Raw genomic sequence first — 26,825 nt, forward strand, 5'->3', positions numbered from 1 at the left:
CTCGTGCCGGGCCTGGGCTGTAGGAGGGCAGCAGCTGCTGCCCACAGTGGAGAACGAAGGTGGGGTGAGGCCAGGGCACCAGGCAGGGGAGCAGGCCACTGAGAGCCCATCCCTGGGAGATGGGACAACTTGAGAGCAAAGGTGCCAAGCCCTGGCACATGTTCCACAGTCCTACTGCCCTTCACTTAAAAACACCAATTCGGGACCAGCAGTTGGTGTAACGGCTATGTCGCTGGACTCCCAAGTAGTTGACTGTGGTTCGAGTGCTGGACCCGGCGTGGCCATCCCCCCTGGGGGGTGTATCTCATTCTCTGTCTCTCTGTCTCTCTCTGTCTTTCTGGAGAGCACATGCCTATAGCAAAAACCTCTCCAAAAAAATAAAATAAATAAAAATAAAAAAAGAATAAACCCACCAATTCAAAGACAAATGGTTAGGGATTTTAAGAAGGCAACTGCAGAGTATTAAACAAACATGGGGGCGGGCATCTTGAGGACGGGACCCTGTGAGACCACTCGGACCGTGGGCTTTCTGCTTTACCCTCCTCTAACAGGAAACGCCCGATGCAGTGGCTACCTCCCTGGCCTCCTGAGGGGACCCAGTTCCGCCTACAACCTTCCCAGCCACCTTTCTGCCTGCATTCTCCGGTGCTCACGACTGTAAATGTAGACAGAAATTTCCCGGACTACCTCAAGGTAACCATGGTAGTGACAGTTTTGGAAGCTCAAAGAAGGCTCTGTAGAGATAGGGTTTTAAATTAGTTGGAGTCCCATGTAATTAAAATAACTTTGAATAAAAATTACCGCTTTGGTAATTGCTTCTATATTATAATATTTACTATCACTGCCATTGTGTAACGTAGCTCATTAGTTACTGTTGGATAAAACCTCCGTCAATGAATAATTAATATGACAACCAAGGGAGGAACTGTGCTTAAGGAACAGAGCATGGGGCCAGGCAGTGGCACGGCTATGCCACGTGACCCTTGGGTCTGCATTCGAGACCTCCGAGTACCCCCGGCACATGCGTGCTGTAACCCGGGGCTGGCTAAGTTGGGGGTGGATCACGGGGTGCTGTCAAGACCTCGCTGGAGGTGCTCTATCTCTTTCTCTTACAGAAGAAATAAATAAATGTAATTTTTTTTTTTTAAATAAAAAAGGGCAAAAGAAACGGCCTGAAAGGAAGGTCACCCACCATGCGGTCCTGTAAGTGGGAGCCTCGCAGTCCTGCAGACCATGTGCTGAGGTGAGGCCTCAGTTCGTCACTGACTATTACGAGTGGCCAACAGAAAAATCTCTCTAGTCTCGTCACAGACATGGGAACAGGTCAGGCACTCTCTTCAGTGGCAGCAAAAACAAGTGTCCTCTTTATCCAAATGGACAGTCCTTGGCACAAGTAACTCAGCAAAAAAACAAACAATCAAAAGAAACAAACAAAAAACAAATTAGAGGGATTAGCAGATAGCGTAATGGCTATGTCACTGGAGTCCCATGTAGTCGACCGCAGTTCGAGTCCCAGACCCGGTGGCTTAAACTCACGCCGGGCGTGTGTGTGCGTGTCCAAGATCCCGAGAGGAGAATGGAGGAGAAGGGATTGAGGCATGGCCATCCCCCCTGGGGGGTGATTTTTCACTTTCTGTCTCTCTGTCTCTCTCTGTCTTTCTGGCAAGTGCACATTCCCTATAGCAAAAACCTCTCCAAAAAAAAAAAAAATTAGAAATAACTCGAAAAGGTTCGTACAGGGCTGGAGTGGCAGCCATGCTTCACAGAAACAAGGAATCTGACATTTCCATCAGGACTAGGGGAGGGGGGAAGCAGGAGCTCAGCTAGAATGTCGCCAACCCTCTTCCAATCCCTGATTTCCAAAAAGGCCTAACACTTGTAGCAAGTACAACACTCCCCTACACACACACACACACACACACACACACACACACACACACACTTGCACACTTGCATGGACAATCCAGGGGGATGGCTGTGCATGCCTGCTGAAAGTGAGTTCTTTTTCTACTGTTTTCAACAGAGAGAAAATTAGTGTTCGAGCGATCTCTCTCGAAGGGCAAGATAACATTTTGATTTAAGTTTCATCCATAGTTTCACACAGATGGCCCGTCAAGATCTTGACATTTTCTTATGTAATTTTCGACCAAGATCAAATACTGTAGTGGGACAATTTTTTTCTTAATGGTCTTTCCATCAAAATACAGGGCTCTCAGATAAACGGGCAATATGCAACATATACTTCCACTTCCGATTATTCTCTGTTCCTGGGTTTCCATTTGCTAACGGTGGCAACCTTAGGTTGGGGACCGTTTTTCCCATCCCCATGCAACGTAAAACTGCAGGGTGCTGAGTGCAGGGTAGGCGCTCCCGAAGCCGTTGTGGATAAATTACTTAAAGAAGAAGAATGACACCTGGAAGCAGCATTTTCATTTGATAATGTGCAGATGTTATGCTTGAAAGTTTACAAAGTGTCTTCTGGGTTGTCTAACAAGATTCTAGCTGGAATGACAAGTAAGAGGATTAATGACAACTAATCACAGATCGGGAAGTTGGGAGACCTGGGAATTCACATTTCAGGTTACTGAAGCTGTATGTTAAAAGGAAAATAATACAACAGATACTGTGATGAAAGCACAGTCAGAAGATCCAAGAAATGTGGTGATAAAAATACCACCTGAGTCGTGTCAAAGTCACAGAATTCAGGGTTAAAACATCTCCCTTTTAAGCTTTTGAATGAGTTGAAAGGGATGAAAGGCGAGTCTTATGTAACCACTTTTGCGATGAAATAAAACTTGTTTACACCTTGGTGACTGATACACCCTGTAGCTAATGTAGAATTTGAAAGCGGTTGTATGAAGAGACTAGAAGGCCTATGAAAGGAATGTAGGGACTACATCCCAGAGCAGGTGCGGAGAACGCAGTCACTAGAGGGGCCGCCATGCACTGAAACTACCATGCCCCTCCCCAAACTGTGTCTGTGCATTTGGACAACAGAACATGGGACCATGTTGCTTTAGTCAACAGAACGTGCTCGACAATGCTTGAGTTTAACAAAGACAAACTCTCCTTGTAGTGGTCTACGGGAAGAAAATAGTATTGGCAAACCTACGGTCCAGTTCCCAAGTGCATGTTGTTGTGGCCAGTTTTATTCCTTAAAATGTAGAAAATCCCTTGGGACTAGCAGATGGGTGAGTGGTTTACATTGCTGGACTCCCACAGGGCAGATGGTGGTTTGAATCCTAGACCTGGTGGCTTCAAAAATCACGCCAGACAAGTGTGCATGCATGCATGCCCAAGATCCTGGGAGGAGAATGAAGAAGGGACTGATTGTGTGTGGCCATCCTCCCTGGGGGATGACTTCTTGCTTTCTATCTCTCTGTCTCTCTGGCAAGTGCACACGCCCTATAGCAAAAATCTCTCTCTCTAAAACCATGCAGAAAATCCCTTGGGAAAACAATTCTTCCTCTTCAGGCCATATTATTTAGGCCCTTATTACACCAGATGCAACTTTCCTTTTCTAGGACAGGTAGGAAGGATAGTGCTTGGGCTGTTAGAGCAAAACACCAGAGATTGGGGACCTTAAACAGCAGACACTGATGTCTCACAGTTTTGGGAAGTCCGAGATCAAGGTGCTGGCAGGTTTGGTTCTTGCAGAGGGCCTGCTTCCTAGCCTGCAGGCGGCCATCATCTCCCTGTGCATTTGCAGGACCTCTTCTGCTCAGAGAGAGCACCTGCTCCTTCTCCCTCCCCTTTTGAGAACGCAAATCGCTGGGACCAGCAGTTAGCCTAATGGCTTGTTGCTGGACTCCCATGTAGTTGATCGTGGTTCGAGTCCTGTACTCATGCCGGGTGTGTGTGTGTGTGTGTGTGCTCAAGATCCCGAGAGGAGAATGGAGGAGAAGGGATTGTGGCATGGCCATCCCCCCAGGGGGGTGATTTCTCGCTTTTTGTCTCTCTGTCTCTCTCTGTCTTTCTGGTGAGTGTATGCGCCCTATAGCAAAAAAAAACCTTCTCCAACAACAATAACAAAAAGTTATTGTACATGTGATTTTTTTTTCCTGTTCATACATTTGGGGAGCACACAAACATTCAGTTCATCACAGATGTAGAGACGGATAAGGCTGACTGTCCCACGTTTCACTATAGACCCCCTTTCGGGAGCTGCTCACGGGACAAGCTGCCCAACACTTTAGAAGGGTGACTGACGGGGCCGGCAAGTAGCATGGTGGTTAAAGGCGCTGGACTCCCACATGGCTGACCATGGTTCAAGTCTCGGACCTGGTGGCTTGCTTTCTCACTTCCTCTCTCTGTCTCTCTCTGATCAAACTGGAAAATAATAATGATAATAATAATAAATAAAAGTTAAATAAAATAATTCTTTAAGAAAAAAAAAAAGAAGTGTGACTGACACAGGGGTGGGGAGGGAGGGCTCAGGAAGACCCACATTTCCCTCGGCAGCTTGGCTTCTCTCCCAGGGTTTTAGCAGTAAGACTTCCAGCAGAGGATCATCAGAGAGCTCACTGCCAGAGAATAAGATAACGGGGCAAGTTCGATGGGAAAGCACTGCCTAAGCTTGCAAAGGGAAGGTTAACACAGAAATGATACGTACTGACTGAAGCTACTACTCCAGATACCTCATGGAGGCAGAATGGTGCAGTGTTTGTCCACCTATGATTGGCTTACTTCACTAAGTCCTCAAGGTTTCTCCATGTTGCAGCATTCACTTCTTTTTCAAGGCTGCATACTATTCCATTGCATGTATATGCCACACTTTGTTTATCCATTCATCAATGGACACCTGGGTTACCAAGGTAACCTTTTGGTTATTGTGAATAATGCTGCTCTAAAGACGGGTGTGCAAACATCTGTTCTAGTCTCTGCTTTCAATTCTTTGGGTTATATCCCCAGAAATGAAACTGCTAGACCAAATGATAATTCTAGCTTTAATTTTTGAGAAACTGTCATACTTTTTTCCCACAGCAGCTGCACCACTTTACATTCCTGCCAGCAATGCACAAGGGTTTTGACCTATTTATTTATTTATTTATTTGGAGAGGTTTTTGCTATAGGGCGTATGCACTTGCCAGAAAGACAGAGAGAGACAGAGAGATAGAAATTGAGAAATCTCCCCCTAGGGGGAATGGCCACACCGCAGTCCCTTCTTCTCCATTCTCCTCTTGGGCTCTTGGGCACACATGCACACACACCTGGCATGAGTTTAAGCCACCGAGTCCAGGACTCGAACTGTGGTCAGCTACATGGGAGTCCAGTGATGTAGCCATTTTGCCATCTGTTGGTCCCTGTTTATTTATTTTTAAAGTAGCCATCTTCATGGGTGTGATATCTCGTTGTGGTTTAAACCAGGATAACATTTTTTCACTATGGAATTAATGTACATGCCAGAGAGAAAGAGAGGAAGAAAGAGAGAAATCGCTGCCCAGGGGTGAAAGTATGCAACTGGTGTATTTTCCAAGCTGCTGGATCTAGGACTTACACGACACAGTTGGCCGTCTGGGGTCCAGCTGCCTTAACCACACCACCTGGCTGGCCCTAAACTAGGATACTTCTTAGAGAGAAGGAGGCACCACCCATATCACACTGGGGCACAGGAACACACTGATCTGTGGTGACTATGGCATGACTGGTCTGGGAATCACACGAGGAAGGCCAATATACCAAGCCTTCTTGATCTGCCGACTGGGTGCCCAGAGTGCCAGGGCCTGCTGAAGACCAGCGTGGGGCCTGCTGAGGGCCAGGTTCCTGCCTGTGATCCACCGTGCCACCAGCTTGCTCGAATCCCCTTGGCTGCTAACTAGCGTAGAGGTAGAAGGAAAGTTCATGGACTAGTTCCACATCACCAAGGTGGCAACAGTTTTGAAAGCTCAGTGAGGCTCTGTGGAGAAAGGATTTTAAATCAGCTAAAGTTCCATGTAAGTAAAATAATTACCAACGGGGTCAGCAGATGTTGTGGTGGTTTAGGTGCTAGATCTCGCATTGCCAACTCTGAGGTTCAAGTCTTAGACCCACCGACCTGAAAAACATGCTCGATGAATGTGGATGTGGGTCCCCAATCCCACAAGGAGAATGGAAGGGAAGGAATTGCAGTGTGGCCATCACCCCAGGGGGCGATTTTTCACTTTCCTACTCTGTCTTTCCAGCGAGCACACACCCTATGACAAAAAAAATCTAAAACAAAACAAAATAAACATAAACTTTGAAAGGAAATTGCCATTCCATATTGCCTTCTATCATATCATTATTACCACCACCACTGTGCACCTGCTGGAGAACGGTCACCAGCCATTCACAGGTCGTGAGACAGAGTTAAGGGCAAAGGAGAGAACGGGCATGCCTGACCTCATTCTGTATCACTCATCAAGTCTAACAGTTATTCAAACTATTGATTTAATTCTTTTTGTTGGAAAGGTTTTTGCTATAGGGCGCGTGCGCTCTTCAGAAAGACAGAAAGAGACAGAGAGACAGAAAGTGAGAAATCACCCCGCCCAGGGGGGATAGCCACACTGCAATCCCTCCTCCTCCATTCTCCTCTCGGGATCTTGGGCACGCATGCACACGCGCCCGGCGTGAGTTTAAGCCACTGGGTCTAGGACTCGAATCACGGTCAACTACACGGCAGTCTAGCGATATAGCCATTACACTAACTGCTGGTCCCAGATTTAATTCTTTTTGAAAACATTTTTTTAAAATTTATTTTCTATTTGTTGGTTGGTATTTTTCAAGCCTCCAGGCTCAGGCTTTGAACTATAGTTGACTGTGTGGGAATCTAGTGCCTTTGACCACTACAAAGGTGGTGGCCCGCAAGTTGTGCTTTCAGCAGACACTGTAATAAAATATGTGTACTGTGTGTAGTCAGTGTTTTGTTTTTGCGTAGTAAAATAATCTTAGACATGATCTCCTAAGACCTGACGATGCTGCCAGGTAGGCAGAGATGGAAGATGTGTGCTTTTCCCACTTGACAGCTGAGAAAAAAGACTGGGAGAAAGAAAGCTGGCCACTCGGTACTCAGGACACATGCCAGGCACCGTACCAGGGGCCGAGATCTGCCAGGCACAGATGGAGCTGTGGCAGGAAAAGCAGCAGCTTGATACAACAGCGATGAGTGTCACCGAGAGGCAGGTGGAGGGTGCTACGTGGACAGGTGTCAAAGCAAGGGCCCCTTGCAGCAGACAGGATGTTTAAGCTATGACCTGAGGTACGGGGAGGAGGTGGAGGAAAGCTGGAAGGAAGGAGATGGAGGGAGTGGTGGACGGAAAATGGTTCTAGGCAGGAGGAACAGCCTGTTTGTACACTGGGTGGGAGAATCCGAACTTCCAGGGTTATCAAGTGAGTCTGGGAGGAGCCAGCTGGAAGGGGACCCGGGAAGTCATGTTAGTAGAGCCGCTACTGTAACGGCCTGCCTAATACCCAGAGAGCCTGCATGACTCCACAGTCCTGGAGCTCTTTTCCACCTGACCGAAGCAAAGAACCTGGGCTGCCCGATGACAGGTGCTGGAAGCAACAATCCCAGGGACTTCGCCACGTTCAAGCAAGATGGAATTAAAGTACGAGTTGTTTTTGGTGCAAAAGAGTTCTCAAATCCATGCATAGTTTTTTTCAGCAGATGCATTTTCCACAAACTTTCTAAAGACCCCATGCATGTGGGTGGAGCTCACACATTAAAGACCTGTGGGGCACAGAATCGCGATAGAAATGGGAGTGAAAATGAAGGTGCATTTTCAAATGTTAGCAAATAGGTCATTGATCTCCAGCGAGTGGGAAGGGGGAAACCTTCCAGAAAAATGAGTCTTAGAAAATATTGCTGGTGTGGCTTTCTAGTCCTCACACACGCCTGCCTATGCAGGACCACTGCACTTTCCGGCATTTCGTCATCCTCCGTTTTAAGCGCAGAACACAGAAGGATGGCTGAAATCCCTACGTTCTGTCCTTGCACAGGGCAGGGCGAAGGGAGGCATGTTACTGAGCGCCCGGCAGAAGCCACAGACGGGGAGGGATGGTGGCGCTGGCCTGTGTGCAGCACTCCAGCTGTGCCGGCTCACGGCAGAGCTGGATTTTGTCTTGTTTGAAGGGGATTCAATAGGTGGGGAAGGGATGGGGCCTCAGGCAACCAGCTCTGTCAGCCAGGCCCTCCCTGCGCAGGGCCACACTGCCACCATCGTTGTGGGTTCCAGCTGGCTCTACCCCTCGCCGTGTTCGTTAACTGTGGGCGAGTGGTCCCATCACTCTAGGCTTCAGTTTCCCCACGTGCAGAGTGAGGATAATGCCACCGGCATCATCACAGAGGACTGTCTGGGGATCCACTGGGACGAGAACAGCACGCCTGCAGCACAGGGTTTAGGGCGGTGAGCGAGCTATACAGGACGCAGTACAGTGGCACCCCTCTTGCCTTCGATGGGGCCAGCAGGTTATCACCGGACTTGTGGTCACCTGCCAGCAACAGCAAAGGCCCACGCCATCATCTTATTATTTTTATTTTTTGATGCCAAAGGGGACACACATGTGTGAGAAAGAGAGCGAGAACGCCTCCCAGTGGGGCCTGGTCATACCACACTCCCCTTTCCTTGATTCCTCTGTCCAACGAGGATTTTGAACACACACACACATACACACACACACATATGCCTGGTGTGTTTTTCAAGTCACTGGGCAAGGATTTGAACCCCAGCAGCTCTGTGCAATGCCTTCACACAGCACGTAATCATCGCACTATGGACTGGCCACCGACAATCCTTCTAGAATTTAAACAGCTCATGGGCTGCGGTGCCTTGGTCTGTGACCATGTTGCTATAGCAAAATTATAATGACTGGGCCATTGGTAAAAGAGTAGAAGTTTATCTGGTTTCCAATTCTTGTGGCTAGAAAGTCCAAGAGCATGGGGCCTGCATGTGGACAGCCCCAGGTCCCTCGCCACAACATGGCTGAGCAGGAAGGCTGGTGGGCGTGTACAGAGGGCATGTGTGACTGAGGGGCAGCACCTTCCTTTTTTTCAGTTTTTGACATAGGGTGTATACATTGACCGGAGAGACAGAAAGAGAGGGAAAGTGAGAGCTCACCCGGCTCCACCAAGAGGATGACCCTTATCCCTCACTCCCCTCAGGATTTTGGGCACATGCGCATACGTGCCCAATGTGATTTTCTAGTCACTGGGTCTGAGGCTTGAACCGCAGTCTGCCATGTGGGAAGTCTAGGTCCTTAACTATATGCCACCTGCTGGCTCTAGCATCTTACTTTATAACGATATGTTCTTGTAGGAACTAGCCCCTTCACATAAGAATAAGAATTTACTCCCTTCCAGAGATGGTGTTAACCTATCCTCGAGGGAGGGGCCCCCAACACTGCCCAATAGGCCCCCCTTAAAGGTCCCACCACTTCCAAACACCATTGTCCTGGGGACCAAGCTTATAGCACCAGAACCATTGTGGGACAAACCATCATATAAACCATAATATGGGACTATGTCTGGAAGACAATCCAAACCTCCTTCACATTTCAAGGGTCTTCAAAAAGTTCATGGAAAATACGTATAATGGAAAAAACCAAAACTATGCACAGATTTAACGTTTTCTTTCACCAAAATAAACTTGTATTTAACTCTAATTTTTTCTTTTCTTTTTTTGGTCAGAGGGCATGTACACTCGCTAGAGACAGAAGAAAAAGGAGAAGGCACCTCCTGTAATAGGACAAGGTCATGTTGCAATCCCTTCTCCATTTCTCCATCCTACAGGGATTCCGCGTGTGCGTGCACAAGTTCCCTATGTTTTTCTCCATCCTACAGGGATTCTGCGTGTACGTGCACAAGTACCCTATGTTTTTCAAGTCACTCAGGTTGAGAGTTGAACCATGGCTGGGCACATGGGCTCCAACTCCCTTTACCACTAGGCCACAGGGTTGGCTCTCCATGAACTTTCTGAAGTCTCCTCTTATTCCTCAGATGACTAACACCTTAATTTGTGCTCACACAGTATCCAAGGTTGTTTTTTCTTGGCTCCTTCTAACACCAGGATTTGGCAGGCTGAGTCGGGGCTGTGCCCTCATTTTAAGATGAGAAACTGTGGCCTCAAGTGGCTCCTTGACTCATTGACTGTGAAAAGGGTGAACAGGGCTACAAAGAGGCCAGCTTGGGGAGCTGCCAGCACTTCTGGGCTGAGCGTCTCTGAATCAGGCCCATGAGCAGGCAGAACCAGTCTATGAAGGGATAAAGGGGCTGTGGCCTTGCCCTTCACAAGTAGCCGGCCTGCTTCAACACCTTATCTGACCGACTTGTAATTCGTAATTCGCCAGCACTGCCACACAAAACACTGGCTCCCAGAGTGACAGCGACAAGGGATTGCAGAGGGCGTGAAAATGCAAACCCAAGGCTGTAAGAAGGACAGAGAAGCAAGGCTAAGGAATCTGCTTGGCCTTGGGTGGCTTGGATGGCTGTCCCAGATCACAGGGGTGCAGGCGGCTGGGGCTGGCACTGTCTAGTAAGGGCAGAAGTTGGTCTGCGGCAGGATCTGGCATGTCAGCTGGCTGATCAGCTACTGGCTGGGGAGCCAGCAGGGGGAAGGAGTTGCACAGAGGCAGAAAGGTCAGGCTGCTCTTGCTGACAGGAGCATATTAACCTTTCTACAGCAGCAGAGAGCTCCCTGGTTCTAAGACCCTGTTCTCAAAGACCAGCCAGTCCCATGTGGCCAACGCTGGCCCAAGGCTGCCTTTGGGAGGGCCGTGAAAGGAGAGGCCATGGGGAGGAGAGGTGGCAGGCCACCTGCCCAGAGCTAACAGCTTGGGGGCAGCTCCAGTTTGGAGAGTGAAATGGCCTGGGTTGGGGGAGGGGGACACCCAGGGCTAGGGAGGAGGAGGAGAAGTGGATGAGAGTGGGCGGGAGGCACTGGCCTGCAATGCTCTTGAAGCTAGAGAAATTGACTCCATGTGTTTGGGTTAGTTTACTCCGCTAAATGGAGATTTTTTTAAAAAAGCCAAATGGAATTGGTGTTACAATATTGAAAAAAACCCCATCCAAGGCAGTTAAATCATTTGTTTCAAACAAAACAAAGTGAGGGGACCAGCAGTTAGAGTAATGGCTATGTAGCTGGACTCCCACATAGTCAACCGCGGTTCGAGTCCCGGACCCGGTGGCTTAAACTCACTCCGGGCGTGTGTGTGTGTGTGTGTGTGTGTGTGCCCAAGATCCCAAGAGGAGAATGGAGGAGAAGAGATTGTGGCATGGCCATCCCCCCTGGGGGGTGATTTCTCGCTTTCTGTCTCTCTGTCTCTCTCTGTCTTTCTGGCGAGCGCACGCACCCTATAGCAAAAAAACCTCTCCAAAAAAAACAAACAAAAAATCACAAAGTGACCTCCCTCCCCTCCCCGCCAATATATCTAATACTGGCTTGAACCCCACCTGCTACACACACTTCTCCAGCTGTGCCTGTGCTCCAGAGGAGACAGGGCTCAAGCCCGTGGCAGGGAGTGTGCAGAGGTTCAGGCGGGCCCCAGACACAGGCCCAAGATTCTGTATGGAATCTTTGTTTTGTTTTTCCCTGTCAGATGCGTTATTGGTTGCCCTGAGGTTTCTTTTGTTTGGTTCAATTTCCCAGGCCTGGGTCAGTGAGAATGGTAACCACACATGCAAAAGGAAGGATCAGTTTAAACACTAACAGAACTGATCAATAAGGGCCCCATCTCCAACAATCTCTGCAATTCCTTGCAGGACCATAGGCACTTAATTTAATCTACGGATTTAGTCAAGAAGTTACAGATGTACTGCTTCTTTGAAAGTAAATATTTTTAGTTTTCCTTTATTCACGATAGGGCATGTGTGTGTGCACTGAGTGTGTGTGTGTGTGTGTGTGTGAGACAGAGAGAGAGGGGGGTGCACCCACCACAGGGTCTGGTTATGCTGTAATCCCTACCCCCCAGCAGTCCAGACTGCAAGATCTTGGATAGCTGCGTGTGTGTCCAGTGTGTTTCGGGCTGACCGGCCAGGGATTCACACCGGAGTTGTCAGTGAGACCTGTCTTCCTTCGGGCAGTGTGTTAGCACTGTGCCATGGAGCCAGTCATAGAAATGTATTTTTTTAAAAGGCACAGGGTAGGGGCCAGATGGGGCACAGTGGTCATGTGGCTGGACCTATGTGGGAAGTTCCCAGGCCTCCCGTGGAGGGCAGGTGGGCAGATGCATGCATGACTGTGAGCAGAGGTTGTGGTGGAGGGCTATGTGAAGACCCTGCTGGGGTGTGCCTTCCTTCTCTCTCTCATGGAAGAAATAAATAATAAAAAAAAAAATAGCAGTAGGGCAGATACCAGAGACAAATACTGAAAACTATGCTAATCACACAATAGGATCCCCCCCGCCACACACACACACACACTTTTTGCCATAGGATGTATGTAATTGCAGGAGGGAGACAGAGACAGAGAGAGAAAAAGTGAGAAATCACCTCCCAGAGGATGGCCATGTCACAATCCCTTTTTCTTCATTTTTCTCTTGAGATCTTGGGTACTCACATATACTCCCAGAGTGTTTTTCAGGGCCCCGGGTCTGGGACTCGAACCGCAGAGTCGGCCATGTGGGATCCAGCCATGGTAACCACCATGCCACCCACTGGCCCATTACACAATAGTTTTCTCTCTCTTAATTCTGACTTGGAGATGTCATGGGTATGGATACGTTAACCATTTTTCGGATGTAAATGAACAAGAATCCAATGAGTCATGAACATGGGACACACAGCGTACCGTTGTGCACAGTTTCACAGGCATCTTGAAAGAGTACGGCATAGTGACCAAGACTTCAGCAAAAAAAAATATAATGGACGGCTCTGTGATTTATTACCTCCGGCAACGTTCTCTTCGTCTGAGAGAAAAAGTTCAGAAGAGGACAGTGCAGGTTGAGAGTGGGTCAGAACTTGTAGTTTACAGGATGGGCCTCACTGCTGTCACCACATCTCTGAAGAGTCTGGGCCCCTGTGACCCTTTCTCACAATTACAGGCACTGTGAGGCTGCTGACCTCAGGGGGCGCGTGTTGGCTTTGCTCCCCCGAGGTCACAGACAGTGACTACAGGAGATGGGGAGGGCAGCAGGTCAGGCCTCACCCAGCTATCCCCATCACAGACAACCAGGACTACCTATAGGAGGTCTCCCCAAGAACAGAGACGGGAGGGAGGGATATCCAGGCTCACCCTCAGCACCTAGAACCTGGGAGAAAGAGACCATGGGCTTCCCCCTCCAGACCTCTGAGAAAAGGGCTTTCTGCAGGACAGCGTCATTAGTATATGCAGAGATGCCCATTAGTTTTTTCCTTTTTATTTATTTATACTTTTGGAGAGGTTTTTGCTATAGGGCACGTGCACTTGCCAGAAAGACAGAGGGAGATAGAGAGACAGAAAGTGAGAAATCACCCCTCTAGGAGAGATGGACACGCTGCCATCTCTTCTCCTCCATTCTCTTCTTGGGATCTTGAGTATGCGCACGTACATGGCATGAATTTAAGCCACTGGGTCTGGGACTCGAACTGTGGTCAACTACATGGGAGTCCAGTGACATAGCCATTACACCAACTGCTGGTCCCAGCTTTTTCCTTTTTAAGAGGGCACTCGAATACATGAAACATAAAATTGGCCATTTCACCCCTCTTTGAGTGTCCAATTCAATGACATTAAGCACACTTGCATGGCTGTACAGACATCACCAGTATTTTTTAAAACACAGGAAGGACCGGCAGATGGTGTAACGACTACATTGCTGGACTCCCACATGGCTGGCCATGGTTTGAGTCTAGGGCCCAGTGGCTTGAAACTCACACCAGGCATGTGTGTGTGCATGCTCAAAATCCAAGAGGAGAATGGAGGAGAAGGGATTGAGGCATGGGCACCCCCTCCGGGGGGTGATTTCTGGCTTTCTGTCTCTCTGTCTTTCTGGTGAGTGCATGTGTCCTATAGCAAAGTTCTCTCTATAAAAAAGGAAAGACATTGCCAGTGTAATTGAAGCCCACTGTGCAATGCACTTCTTCCCAGCTGCACCCCCTCTGTCCCCTCCTTCCCCAAAACCTATCCTGAATTTGTGCAGGATTCTGCTGCTCCCTTACATGGTTTTTCATCCTCTTCAAACACAGGTGTTACGCTGTACCTTCCAAACAGGACTAGTATCCTGTATTCTTTCCACACTTTTTTTTTTCTCTTTTTGGAGAGGTTTTTGCTATAGGGCACATGCACTCGCCAGAAAGACAGAGAGAGACAGAGAGATAGAAAGCAAGAAATCACCCCCCAGGGGGGATGCCCACGCCGCATTCCCTTCTCCCGCATTCTCCTCTTGGGATTTTGGGCACGCACGCACACGTGCCTGGCGTGAGTTTAAGCCACCGGGTCCAGGACTCGAACCACGGTCGACTACATGGGAGTCCAGCGACATAGCCATTAAGCTAACTGCTGGTTCCTCAAAACTTTTTTTTATCATTGAGAATGTTCATATTAATATATGTAACTGATGCATTTTTACTGCTGTAGAGGAATCTGTGGTGTGAATGAATTATTTATTAGTAAAAGTTTATGTGAGTGAATATTATGTTCATTTAGAAGAAAAAAGGCTCCTCAGAATGCACCAGCTAAAGTCACCCATCTGTTCCTGTAGGTGTGTGGCATTAAGTAGAAGAGTCGAAGCTTACCCGGACCCAGAGGCCCCTCCTGGTGCCTCCTCCCGGGCCAGACATCAGGCAGTCAGTTTACAGTAATCTGCAGGCATCTCCGGGGGATGCCCACGCCGCAATCCCTTCTCCCGCATTCTCCTCTTGGGATTTTGGGCACGCACGCACACGTGCCTGGCGTGAGTTTAAGCCACCGGGTCCAGGACTCGAACCACGGTCGACTACATGGGAGTCCAGCGACATAGCCATTAAGCTAACTGCTGGTTCCTCAAAACTTTTTTTTATCATTGAGAATGTTCATATTAATATATGTAACTGATGCATTTTTACTGCTGTAGAGGAATCTGTGGTGTGAATGAATTATTTATTAGTAAAAGTTTATGTGAGTGAATATTATGTTCATTTAGAAGAAAAAAGGCTCCTCAGAATGCACCAGCTAAAGTCACCCATCTGTTCCTGTAGGTGTGTGGCATTAAGTAGAAGAGTCGAAGCTTACCCGGACCCAGAGGCCCCTCCTGGTGCCTCCTCCCGGGCCAGACATCAGGCAGTCAGTTTACAGTAATCTGCAGGCATCTCCAGCCCACTAACCCATCTTAAAGGGCAATTAGTGGTTTCATACAACTCGTTATTTATTTACTCAGAAGGCTGTAACTTCTTCTGGGCTGCTCTCGATTGTGTAAAATACATGTTTGGGACCTTTTAAAATGTGTGTTATTTACCTGATAGCATTCAATGGCTTCTCTGGAGCCATTCGGTTTTATTGTGGAAATTAGTACTAGCGGGGCTTTTTAAGAGCTGATTTTGAGACCTGCAGTCTACTCACATTGCTAATGCTATCTACTCAGCTAACAGCCACCAACGGGCTGCCCAGGGCAGGGCAGCGAGCCCTTCTCTCCTGTGAGTGTCGGAGGTGACTGTCAGACTGTTCGAGGGAGGATGCTCACAGCTGCTTAGGTGGCATTTCTCTCCCTTCTCACGGCCCCACACAGTCCTCTTCCAGGGCTCTCCCATGGTACCTGACAATTTCTGTTTGCTTTTGAAATAGTATTATTTACTTTGAAATAACAGAACAAGACTGATTCTTTGGTGATCAGTGGGGAAGAAATCAGGAAATGACCCAGGATGAATTTTCAACATGGACAATGTAGGAAGAGGATGCTGGAGAGACAGAGGTGGGGGGGACTGGAGTGAACCCCACCTAGAACCCCAAAACCCATAATCTGACTTTAAGGGAGGATAGGCTAACTTAGAGCATATTACCAAAGGATATTTCTTGGGTTTGGTTGACATTTGATTTTTTTTTAATGTCAGTGTAAAAATGTGTACCATACTGTTAGTTATTAACAGTTTTGATACATTAAACCCGTATGCTTATTTTTTCCTCTTTCAGTTTTTCAGTCTCTTGGTAGGATTTAAATCAAAGAACATGTCATGGTGTCTTGATGAATGGCTTTTCTTGGTGGTGCGACAGAGTAGTTACCAGCGTATGGAGAGGTCAATGAAGCACCTTTTCTATTTATCAGCTCCTTTAATCTGTACGGAAACCATTATCACCCTGTTTATGCAACTGAGAAAGTGCAGACTCAGATGTGTAAATACTTTACCTAAGTAAATCGCAGCCCATGGGATCCAAAGTCCCATGCTTGTTTAATTCATCAAGTCTTATAAAAAGAGGTGAGATGATAGAAGGCTGGGTCAGAGGTGTTTTTTTTTTTTTTTTTTTTTTTTCCCTTATCATGAGAGCAGAGATGAATGGTAAAATTTGCATTCTTGGTTAGTCTTCTCTAAAAACGCATGTAAAGGTGATTAAGGTGGCTGGATCCTACATGCTAACCATGTGGTTCAAGTCTTGAACCCAGTGGCTTGAAAAGTATACTGGCTAGGGACCAGAAGGTGGGTGTGGTGGTTGAGGTGCTGGACTCCCACATGGCTGACCACAGTTCAAGTCCTGGACCTGGTGGCTTAAAAATCATATTGAGCGTGTTTGCATGAGAGCCCAAAAGCACAGGAGGAAAAGTTGACTGTGGCATGGCCATCCCTCTGGAGGACTTCACCTCTTACTGTGTCTCTCTGTCTCTCTCGACAAGTGCATGTGCCCTATGGCAAAAACCTTTAAAAGAATTAAGTAAAGATGGCCAAAAATTGAAAAGAAAGGAAAAAAATACAACGGGCGTGGTGCATGCCTAAAATCAGGAAAGGAAGGAGAAATAGAGAAGGGACTGGAGTGTGACCATTCCCCATAGGGATGTGCTTTCTTGCCCCCCCGCCCCACCCCTGCCCCAACCCTAACCCCATACTCTGGCATGTACACGTGTCCTCTGGCAAATTAAAAAAAAAGGCATTTAGTAAGTCATGATGGGCCCATACTGCCTAATATTCAAGATGTGGCTTCTGCCCTGCAGTAGTTGTCAAGGCCGGACATAAACACATGAAGTGAGCAGAGTGGAACAGCACTGCCGATGGATCAGGCGCCCTGTGAGCTCGGAAGGCTGGTTGCATGTTATCTCCTGTGGAGGCTGAGGCTGGATTCCAGGCAGAAGGCAGCACAACTGTGCAGTGACAGACTCCACCCCCACACCTCACCCGTCTGAAGCTCGCTCCAGAGGCCTTCCCGTCAGGCCCATAGCCCCACAGAGAAGGGGCTTGCTGCTCCCTTGTCCTGCTCATGCCATTCCTTCGGTGTCCTCTTCCCTTCTCCATTCCTGGGTCATTTGGTGTCACCAGCCTCCACGAGCCACTTCAAATGCTACCCCCACTCCCCCGGCTCTGAGAGTCCTTCGGTGTTTTTCTGGTGCTCTCCAGGGCCACTGACTTCTTCATAACCTGAAGGGGAGGGGAGTGTCACTGAAGCAGCTAAGGGCATTGACTATGGGCTCCCACAGACCACGTGGGAGCTGTGTGGCGAGCCTCGGGGTCAGTCATGGAAGCCTAACACCCAGACCCACCAGGATTTCAGGGAGAACAGTTCAGAACATGAAATAAAATGAAGTTACACTGAGAATCTGTTTAAGGCCCTAACGTTGGATTCTTCCTTCCTTGCTGATCACAATGATTAAATGAGGGGGTGTTTAGGTATCTCCTAGTATCCACAAGGGACTGGTTTCGGGACCCTCAAGGACACCCAAATCTACAGATGCTCAAGTCCTTTATGTAAAATGGTGTAACGTTGGCATACAACCGGCCTACATACTCCGTCCTGTGTACTGCGAGCCGTCTCTAGGTTCCTTGCAGTAGCTAACACAGAGTAAGTGCTACGTGCAGAGCTGCCCTGCATTGTCTAGGGAATAACAGTACCAACGCGCCCGTCATGTGCCTAGCTGCAGCATGTCAGCAGCGACAGGACGCTTTCCATCCACGGCAGGTGGAAGCTGCAGACATAGAAGCCCAGGACACGGAGGGCCGGCGGATGCTTTAGGTAATACTGTTCTAACAAGGGAACACGACTGTTCTAGTAAGACCTGTGACTCTTTGTGTATGAGGACATGGCTATAGTCACTGTATTTCAGCATATGTCTACGTTTTCTCTACTGTTCTATAAACTCGGCAGCCTGCATGCCACGGGTAGCAAACGCTGGTGTTTTCCATAGACTCCGGCATGGCACCTTAGGCACTGTAGGGCGCAGTACTGTGAACAGTCACCGAAGGAATTAAGAGAGAAAAAGCAGCATGACTGATCTGTGGAAATCGTACAGAAGAGCATTTTAGTTACATCAACAGTAAGAAGCAGCAAGGTAAGGGGCCAGGGGAGTGGGGAGGAGCCAGAGGTCATCTGTCCTGACCCCTAACTCAGTACAAGAAATTTCTCTGTGGCATCATATAGTTCTCTTTTTGTTTCTGATTTTGAGTTCTATCCTATTACTTTTTTAGGAGTTATTTATTTATTTGCTATAGTATGCATGTGCTTGCCATACACAGAGACAAAGACAGTGAGAGGGAAAGTGAGAAATCACTCCCCAGGGGGATGGCTGCACCATAATCTCTTCTCTGTTCTCCCCCTGGGATCTTGGGCAAAACCGCACATGCTCCCGGTGTGATTTTCAATCCACCAGGTCTGGGACTCAAACCACGGTTGGCCATGTGGGAGTTCAGCAATGTAACTACTATACTATCTGCTGGGCCCTCTATTTTATTTTTTAAATGTTTCTTTCTTCCCAGCAAGGGAGACAGAGAGAGATGGAGACAGAGAGAAAGAGTACCCCTAATAGGGTCTTCATGTTGCTACCCACCCCTAACCTCAGCCAGGCCCAGGTCATGGGCATGAGTGCATGGCCAGCACGTTCAGGCAGGTCTCTGGAAGCCAGCTGGAGATAAGCAGATAACCAAACCAGAAATAACAAAATGCAAACGGCGGCCCAGCCACCCTTCTCTGACTGTACCCACACCTGCTTTGTTGCTGCACAATGGAGGACAAGAAAATCGATCTGACTGGAGTCTGAGGGCCCGAGATCTAGTCCTGGCTCTGCCACTTGCTAGTGCAGGGCTCTGGGTGATTCACATCACCTGTGTAAGGCTCCGTTTTCTTAACTATCTCTCAGGGTCATTGTTAGGATCATAAAAAGGGACAGTAAATGTGACAGTGCTTCTAAACTCTACAGCTCCTAAAACAAGCTGTTATTCAGGCTCTACTTAAAAGACTGCAAAAGGAAGTTTTTGCTTTGGAGAGACCAGAGCCTGCTTTAGAGCTCAAGAGCAGGGTTGCCACAGACTTGTCAGCATGCTATGTCAACCTTTTTAAAGTTAGAGATTTAAAACTTGTTTGTAAAAGGCTTATTTATTTATCGTCCATGAGAGAGAGAGGAGAGGGTGCATTCCCAATAGGGTCCCCATGTTCTCATCTACCCCAGCCTCAGCCAGCCAAGATCATGACACCAGCACGGACAGAGAAGCCCTGGGATGTGAACCTTGGACCTTCCCATGTGGGGCCAGTTGTTACTTTGTTGCCACTATTGTAGCCCCTAAAACTTTTAAAAAAGTGCCCTTACTAGGGCCAGCAGGTGGCGTGGTGGTTAAGGTGCTGGACTTCCACATGGCTAACTGCAGGTAGAGCCCCAGAACCAGTGGCCTGAAAATGACACTGGCACATGTGCATGTGTGCCCACAATCCCAAGAAGAGAATGGAGGAGAAGGGACTGCTGAGCGGCGGTCCCCCCTGGGTGCGATGATTCCTCACTTTACCTTTCTGTCTCTCTCTGGTGAGTGCACGTGCCCTATAAGAAAAATCTTTTTTAAAAAAACATGCTCCTACATCCTTTTTATTTATTTATTTTTGACCCTTAAGAGACTAACTATTCACAGGCCACGGCAACTATGGCTCTCCTCTTACATTGCTAGAGAATGGACGTGTGTGACCCCAAGCACACTCCCGCACCAGTGGCCATTGCAACATGCTTGCTCCCTTTGCTTGGTTGAAGCTGGTCACTTGACAAGGGTCAAGATAAAGGGAAGATCAAGCTGTCACTTGCTAGTGTGGGGCTCTGGGTGATTCACGTCATCTAGCTGAGGCTCAGTTTGAAAAAATTATGCTTGACTTAAAAAAACAAAGGTATAAGAGGGGTGGAAATAATTCTAGCAACTAGAATTGGACATTTATTTTTTTTGTAATGTGCATGATTGAGTCACTATGCAGTGTGTACTGGATGGGAGATCGCATTTTGTGTGCTAAGATGATGCCTAGGGAAGGAATGTAAATTGAGTTACAAAAAATAGTTTCAAGAAAACAAAATGTATCTATTCAATGACTGCAGTAGGATATGTAGCCCCAGTTAGGTGCTAATTTATAGGATGCGTAAAGTTAGACTTGTGCTCATGGAAATGTGTGTGTCACATGTGTTTGCTAGGAGGGTATTTGGATTGATGAGGGTCTTTGGTGATTCAATAAAATGTGGGGGGAAACAGTATAGAAATAGATAACAGAGACAGTGTGGGAGGAGAACAGGAGGTGGCAGAGGGTAAGAGAGAGGGAACCAAGGATGGGGGAGAAAAAGCAAAACATACAGAAAACAAGAAATGGAAGATCATTTGCTAATAATAACATGTTTGTTGACGTGCTTGATTGAGACAATATACAGTGTACTCTGGATGGAAAATCTCATTGTGTATGCTGTAATGATGTACAGTGAATGAATGCAAATAAACTGGAAAAAAAAAGAAAAAAAAACAAAGCTATGAGGGAGACCAACAGATGGTGGAAGAGTTACATCACTGGACTCTCACATGGCTGACGTGGTCGAATTCCGGACCCATCTACAGGGTGTGTGTGCGTGCCCCAAATCCCAAGGGCAGAATGGAGAAGGGATTTTCTTGCCATCTCTCTGGTGAATGAATATATGTGCCCTATAGCAAAAATCTCTCTCTAAACAAAACCAAAACCAAAACCAAAACCAAAACAGAATGAGGCTTTTCCAATCCCACTTCCAGATGCAGACTGTTTGAGTTTTGGACCAGTGTGGACGTGAAACCCCCTGCATGTCAAGCTATTCCTCGTTTACTTAATTTCCTTATATTCTCCCTAATGGTGAAGAAGGAGATTTGATGCATGAGAATTATTTGAGAAAGGGTAAAACAGCAGCAAATGCATGAGCCTACAGAGGACTTGCTCCTTGCAGTGCCAACACCCCTCTGGACGGATTCACCAGAGCATGGGCACAGACACAGGGCTGCCCTTACCCATCCTGAGCACGGCACCCCGCAGAGCTTGCCGGATGCACTCAGTAAATATTTGTGGAATAAATAAATACATCGATGGTAGTTGTTTGAATTTCAATATTAATGGATCTTGGACCCGAGATACTGCCAGATGGGCAGACAGGTTCCAGTCTGGTGCTATGTCTCCAAGGCTATAAAATGCAACCATTGCTGCAGTTGCAAGCTGACATTTCTGGGGATGATTATATGCACAATTTAACCACATGGCCACTTGTGCCCTCCGAGTGCCATCACATCAACAATGTTTTCATGTTGGCTTTCTTGTTCATTCTTTTTTTCTTTTAAAGTGGAGCACAATTTTTTCCAGCCTTTCATATTTTTAGCTGAATATGATTTATTCATATGAAATTATGCCCCATTTTTATAAAATCCAAGTTACTGCAAATGATGCTTGAGGTTTCACTGCAAATATTAATTCCTGATCTGCTGCTATAAAGCATGCCCGCTCGCTGTGCGGCAGCTCTGTCGCTCGGAGACAGATGGAAGCAGTCCAAGGGGATGATTAACTTCTTCGTCCTGGCAATTTCCTAGTGCTCCTTTCGCCCTAGATTTCCAGATTGACCTCCAGCTTCTCTGCAAATGCATAGTCGCTCAGCTTGATAAATCACACGACTCCCGTTTTTGATCACAGTTATCCACTATTTACTACTTATGAAGGGAAGTTAATGGTACTCCAGGCACTTCGTATGCTGCACACACACTCCCTTCCTCCTAACGGCACTCTGCATATTCTCCACCTCCCTGGCAGCGCGGCTGCGCTTGTGGTGGAGCCTCCATACCAAAGACACACCTTTGCAAAGGAACCTCAGACTCCTCCATCCCTTTTCTTCCCTGCCTCTTTTATTGTCATCGAGTATAAAGACTCACAAGCAGAAAAAGCACTTGCGGGGTACATTATCGCCAGCATAAGTAGGAAGGAGAGCAGTGTGAGGCAAGCTGAGGGGTTCTTAGAACTGGCTTCTTTACTTTCTCAAGAATTCTGCCACCTCTTCCTGCCCTGGTTGCTTGCTTTTGTCATTATTTTGGGGCATTGGTGGGCCTCTGGTAGACTAGCTGATGCACAATGGTGTAAAATAAACAGATAAGGGGACTGCAGGTGGTGTGGTTAAGGAGCTGGACTCTCATAGGCTGACTGCGGTTCAAGTCCTGGATCTGGCAGCTTGCTTTCTCACTTTCCCTCTCTTTCTCTCCCTATCTCTCTCTGGTGAGCACATGTGCCCTATAACAAATTAAGAAAATAAATAAAATCAATACTTAAAAATGAAAATATAAACATATAAAATATTTTATAATCAGGAGTAGAAAAAAATGTGCCATCCCTTCTATATGACCCTTCCTGTCATTGCAGGGAGGGTGGCACAAGTTAGTCAGCTGAACCTGAAGCCCACCTTGCCTTGCCATCATAATTCGGTTGTGGCCTGAAGTGTGCTACTTCTGCTGTTTTAGCTGAACCGTAAATTAACCCCATTGCTTAGGTAAAACTGAATAAGGCAAAAGGTTTCCTGGGGTGGGGGTGGGTGGTCATAGACGGTTTTAAAAATTGAGGTAATGGGAATACTGCACTTTTCATTGATCCGGAGTTTGCACTGGTTACGGACGACACCTTGAACTTTGAAGCATCTCACCAGCACTGTTAGCATGTAGTCTGAAAAAAGTGACCTTTCCCCTCTTAGGACAAAAATAAAAGTGCTGTCCAATATTTTGACAAGAAAAGAGACAGCTCTGGAGAAATGCAAAGGCAGACAACATAGACCTTCAGAAGACTCCTGGACATTTTCTGACCTCTAACACCTCAGAGGAATGAGAGGCTTCTCTGCCCTTGAAGGAAGAAAGGGAGATGTACCCCTTCTTTTTCCTTCTAATTGGCTACATCAGGTCGGGTCTCAGAACTCTAAAGGCAGGCTTCCTGACAGGAAAGCACAGAGCTGCTAGCTTCGTACAATGTGAATTTACATCCTCCTGCCACTCTCAAGTCAACAAAATCCTGTTTCATCAAGATGCACATGTTGAAACAGAATGACTACCCTTCAGGGCCAGCAGGTGGTGTGGTAGATAAGGTGCTGGACTCCTGCATGGCCAACCGTGGTTTGGGTCCTGGACCCAGTGGCATGAGAATCACCCTGAGTTGTGTGCCTGTGTACCCAAAATCCTGAGAAGAGAGTGGAGGAGAAGGGACTGCGGCATGTCCCCCCCTCACCGGGGGTGATTTCTCACTTTCTCTCTCTCTCTTTCTAGTGAATGCACACACCCTGTGGCAAAAACCAAAACCCAAACCAAAAAGATTCTACTCTAATAGAAACGCTCTTTTGTTTACAGGGTACTCAAGATAAGTCTAAGTGGAAGTAAAATGGGTCTGCAGGGGGCCAGCAGATGGCGTAGCAGTTAAGTTGCTGGACTACCACATGGTTGACTGTGGTTAGAGTACCAGACCTAATGGCTTGAAAATCACTCTGGGTGTGTGTGCGTGCATGCTCAAAATCCTGGGAGGAGAATGGAGAAGAGGGGATTGTGGCATGGTTATTCCCCTGGGGATGATTTCCCACTTTCTCTCTCACTGTTTCTGTCTCTCTGGTGAGCATACATGCCCTAAGGCAAAAAAACCACTGAAAAAAGAAGGGAGTCTGCAGATGAGCAATGGTGCAGGACACTGAGGCTCTGGAGGAGGACGAGCCCTGGGAGTGTGTGGACATACTCTGCAAGGAGGAGCTGGGGCGGCATGGCCAAGGCCGGCCCAGACATTCCTGCCCAATTCCAGGACTGGAAGACCCAGGAAGCACTTTTTCCTGTCTGCCTAGGACAAAACTAAAAACACTGCCTAATCTTTAAAGAATTTTATAAAAAGAGGTGAGAGGCTGAAAATAAAACACACCTTCCGAAACCAGAATGGTTTGTATAAATGAATGTGTGCAAGATGACTACCATGCCCTAGGGAGCCAGAGATGCTGGGGTTAGAACCCCACCTCGAGAAGATCAGGACCCAGGTGGATTTTTACTCATTCCATTCCAACCCCACCCCGAGGTTTTTCTGACAGATGGAATGCGAGGCAAGTCAGATAGTGGCATGACCCTGAATCAAACTGATCATTTTTCTAGGAAAAAAAGCTGGTTTATTCCAAAGAGAAACTGGTATCTGGGGACCAGCAGTTGGTATAATGGCTATGTCACTGGACTCCCATGTAGTCGATCGTAGTTCGAGTCCTGGACCTGGTGGCTTAAACTCAGGCCTGGCACATGTGTGTACATGCCCAAAATCCCGAGAGAATGAAGGAGAAGGGATTGTGGTGTGGCCATGCCCCCCCCCCCGGGGGGGAGGTGATTTCTCACTTTCTGTCTCTCTGTCTCTGTCTTCCTGGTGAGCACACGCGCCCTATAGCAAAAACCTCTCCAAAAAGAGAAAAAAAAGAAAAAAAAAGGTATCTGTCACTTGGTAAGTCAGTATTTTCTAATATGTAAAACTAGAAATTCTGAATCCAAGGAATCCAGTAGGTGTTTTTAGTTCTTATTTTGAAGAAGAATTGCAATTCAGAAAGTTTATCATTTAAGGAAATTATCCCTATGGACCTAAATTAGTAGACAACGAAAATAGGAAAAGCGCCGAGAAGGCAACTATGGGCCTGGAAGAACCAAGTCAACTCGTCTCTGAAATCAGCCAGGCTCCCCGGTTTTGATCAGAATCTCAGACTGAACACGCGAAAGGCCCTATGACATTCGAAGACCCAGACTCACGCTTAGTTGGGGTCTGTCTCTACAGCACTCACTATGGTGTTTCAAAGAATAACAGTGGGAACCACTGGCTTCTAGGTAGGCAGTGGATAGACGAGGGTTTTAGTAAGAATATCAGGAACGCACTGCTCATCGTTCAAATCCACGCGCCTTTTTTAGCCAGGGCCAAATTGTGTATCTTCTGGGAAAAATCCTTTGAATGTATCAGTCCTGGTTTCTGATGAACTGTCTCTGGGTGTGCAACCATGTTTGCAGAGGGGCCTATATTTTCCTAAAATAGTTCTCGGTTCATTTTCCCAAAGGTCATAATGACATTTTGCATTTATTTATGTAGCTTTATTGACATCTACTTTACGTACCATAAAGCTCACCCACTTCCAGTGTATGTACAGAGGTGTGAAACCATTACCAGAGTCTAATTTGACATTTCCATTACCCCAGAAAGAAACCTTGTATTCACGGGCACTGATAAGGTATTATAAATTCGGGCTTTCCCTTGCTTCTCAATAACTTTTGTTGACGGAATCACTTACTTAATAAGGGAAGTCAAAGGGAAAAAAGAAATACCTAAAGGAAAGGAATTATTGTGTCAGATTTTAAATGTGTTTTGATCCAGGCTCTCCTCCTTCTCCCCAAAGATTCAGAAGCAGTGCAGTTATCAGCTTTTGTGAAAATCCCAGAAGCAATTCCAGAAGGTCACGTGCCGGCTACTCCTAGAGCAGGCAGGCTTGTGCGGTTGTCATGGGGAAGGCTTTTCAACTGAAATAAAAATACTCAGGCGCAGCCTGCTGCCACAGAGAAAATGCTTTTCACGTGCGCTCCATATAACTCGCCTAAGTGACAGGTTTTTCCTTGGAGAAGCAGCGAACGGAGCTGGTTTACACGGTCAATTATTGCTCATTCCAGAAGAAAGGAAGGAAGGGGAGGGGTGAAGGGTAGCCAGACAATGCCGAGGTGCCTGTCAGCCAGCCAAGGGGGACCTCTCCTGCTGTTTCTAACTGTGTACACCTCCCTTGTGGTGACACATGGAGGCTTCACTTTCACTTCTGGACCTTTTTTTTTTTTTTTTTAATAAGATTTTTGCCATAGGGCGCATACTCTCTCCAGAGAGAGAGAGGGGGAGACAGCGAGAGGGGAAGTGAGAAATCACTCCGCAGAGGGAATGGCCAGGCCACAATCCCTTTTCCTCCTTTCTCTTCCTGGGATTTTGGGTGGGTACAAATGCACATGCACACAGCCTGCATTTCAAACCACCGGGACTGGGACTCAAACCATGGTTAACCATGTGGGAATCCAGCACCTTAAGCACCATACCATCTGCTGGCATACTGGACAGTTATTTAAAAGACACACACGTGTAGGCAAATAAACATGACCCTTAGTGAAAAAGCCAAATCCAAATCCCAAAGGGCCTGGTCTGTTGAAGTAACTATGTAGCCCTGTTCAACTCTCCTTCTGTAGCCTTTCAGGTCAAATGGTCGAAAAACATAGCTAGAGTGTGTTTTGTTTCTTTTCTCTCTTTAATTGCCAGAGGGTATGTGCCCTAGCCAGAGTCAGAGAAAAGGGAAAAGGCACTCCCCAACAATGAGGTGTGGTCATGCTGCAATCCTGTCTCCTCCACTTCTCCATCCCATTGGGATTTTGGACACGCATACATGCGGTGCCCGAGGGATTTTCCAAGCCACCAGTGTTGGATTTGAACTGTGGTGGGCCATGCGGGATCCAGCTCCCTGAACCACGAGGCTATGGGGCC

The 26,825-nt window shown here is 47.3% G+C and overlaps 1 protein-coding gene across 1 annotated transcript in view; it reads right to left on the reverse strand.

Annotated features, from left to right (window-relative positions):
- The window catches only part of AFF3 (ALF transcription elongation factor 3), a 531,321-nt gene that overhangs the window by 89,074 nt on the left and 415,422 nt on the right, over positions 1-26,825 (reverse strand).

The sequence above is a fragment of the Tupaia chinensis genome, unplaced genomic scaffold, assembly GCF_000334495.1.
Source record: "Tupaia chinensis unplaced genomic scaffold, TupChi_1.0 Scaffold144276_1, whole genome shotgun sequence".
Taxonomy (NCBI): Eukaryota; Metazoa; Chordata; class Mammalia; order Scandentia; family Tupaiidae; genus Tupaia; species Tupaia belangeri.